The following is a 2,474-nucleotide window of genomic DNA, read 5'->3' on the forward strand; positions in this document are numbered from 1 at the left end:
AACAGCTGTAAAGGAAGCTAACCTAACACCTGTAAATAACTCACGGAAACCAACTTACAAAATCTGAAAATCATAAGGAATAGGTTAGAAAATATCAAACACCTCTCATCACTTAGTTCTTGTAAGTCCATGTCTGGTCCTGTCATCATCCTTGCTATCCTCCCCGAGGCTAGGGGACATGTGGTGCTACCTAGCACTCATCCTCCTCAAAGCCCTCAAGCCTCATCTCTAGGGGAGGGTCAGAGGGTGGGGAAACCTAGCAAGGTGGGGTCAGGAGACTGATGCACTGGCTCTGGAGGTGGCGATGGAGTGCGATGCTATGAGGCAGGCAGTGGCAATGGGGTATGATGTGATGGCTTAGGCGGTGGCAATGGGATGTGATGCAAAGGCTCAGGCAGTGGCATTGAGGTGTGATGCAGTGGCTCTGGGGGTGGTGATGGAGTGCGATGTGATGACAGAGGAGGTGGTGAGGGAGACAGCTGCGATGACCGGTGAGATGGTGAGGGAGACTGCTGTGATGACTGATGAGGTAGCGATGGAGTCAGATGCGGTGGCTCACATCGTGATAAGGAAGACAGAGACAGTGGCTGAAGTGGTGAGGGAGATGGAGGCTGGGGCAAGGAAGACAGTGATGGAGTGGCGGAGTGCCTTAGTGGAGACACAGGAGACAGGGATTGGCTGAAGGTTAGGTCCAGCACTAGAGGCTGAGCACGTCCTCGGTGGGAGGAAACCCTAGGTGTTTCTCTGTTGGGCGATGACGGAGGAGATGCTCTGCTGGTTGAAGGCTGGGGAGATGCTCGGCTCGTCGAAGGCTGGGGAGATCCTTTGTCGCTTGCTGGCGTGGTGGGGGCCTGTTTGAAGAAGGCAGTGATTGTAGTCTGCCTGGCTGCCCACTTCTTTTCCTCCAGCATCGTCCTGTACACCTTTATCTCCTATTAGCTGTGTCCCTGTTTCATCCTGAAAGAGGGTTGTGTGTGCTCGTCATCCTAATCATTTCGTCCAGCTTGGTCAGCATCTCCCTCAGAATTGTAATATTGAGAGCTCACACTTCAGGGATGACTTCCTTCTCCTGTGCCTCCTGGTGCACCAGCTGAATCTCCATATCAAGGAACTCCTCAATGCTGAGCTTCTCCCAGTGGCTTTCGAGACCCTCCTCCAGGTCCTCCTCGTCGACCTTCCCGAAGCCCGCCTCATGCGATAATTCCACTATGTCCTGTGGCACACGCTGCACCGGCGGAGCTTGCATACCCTTGGGGAAGCCGTTGAAGGAGTACATGCACTCTGGCCACGGCTTCCGCCACACACCGTTCATGGTGGGCTGGCTAACTTCATGCCACACTACAGTCATGTTCTCTATGGCGTGACATATATTGTAGCCCTTCCAGAACTGCTTCACTGTTGTTCTGTCGTCACTGTCACAGTCCCTCACCAACTGCTGCATAGTGCGGTGGAGGTAATATGCTTTGAACGCAGTGATCACCCCTTGGTCCATGGGTTGCAACAACGATGTGATGTTGGGGGGCAGGAACACCACTTCAGTGTTGCTTGCCCATTCCTTCATTGTGGGAGGGTGGCTAGGCACGTTGTCTATCACCAGGAGAAATCTGTTTGCCTAATTCTCTCTGAAGGCATACCTCTTCAGGACACGAGAGAGGTACAGGTGGAAATATGACGAACAGATATTGGAAGTCAGCCAGGCCTTCTTGTTGGACATCCAAATCACCCCCAAGGTTCTCTTTAACATACCCCACCAGAGCCCTGGGGTTCTCAGAGTGATAGACAACGAGCGGCTTCAACTTGAGGTCACCTCGGTGTTGCCCCCTAACAGGAGTGTAAGCCGGTCCTTCGTGGCCTTGAACCCTGGCGTAGACTTTTCCTCTGTTGCAAGATATGTCTTCCAAAATTCAAGACCTGCTTTGCATATAGCCACCCTCCATGATGATACGTTTCAAGTCGTCAGGAAACGCTGCCGCCACCACCATATCTGCACTCTCCATCTCACCGTACATCTTCACATCGTGGAGATGAGCTCGCCACTTGAACTGGTCAAATCACCTATGGCTAGCCTTAAATGTCTCGCTAACATCAAGATCCCGCCTCACCTTGATTTCCTCCCGTGATGAGAGAGCCTTGGTGCAAATAATTACATGGCTCGTGGGTGCCTTCTGCCGGTTCTGATCCTCCACGCATGTGCAGAGCATCCGCTCCAGCTCCTCCATTGCAGGCCCTGTCTGAAGGGTGATACAGGAGGCAGATAAGGTTGCAACCTCCCCAGCATCAGCATTAATGGTCTTGCTCTTCTTGATGATGAGGGAGACAGTTGACTGGTCCAGGTGGAGAGCAGAGACAATAGCACAGGCACCCTCACTTTTTTTTGTGGTGCTTAAGAATATATAGCTTGACTTCTAGAGAGAGAGTTTTACGCACACGCTTCACGAGAACATCACCAGCACCAACACTAGCAGGCCATTTAC

Source organism: Coenobita brevimanus, chromosome 54 (assembly GCF_032717465.1).
Source record: "Coenobita brevimanus isolate Jiangsu-jjx chromosome 54, ASM3271746v2, whole genome shotgun sequence".
Classification (NCBI taxonomy): domain Eukaryota; kingdom Metazoa; phylum Arthropoda; class Malacostraca; order Decapoda; family Coenobitidae; genus Coenobita; species Coenobita brevimanus.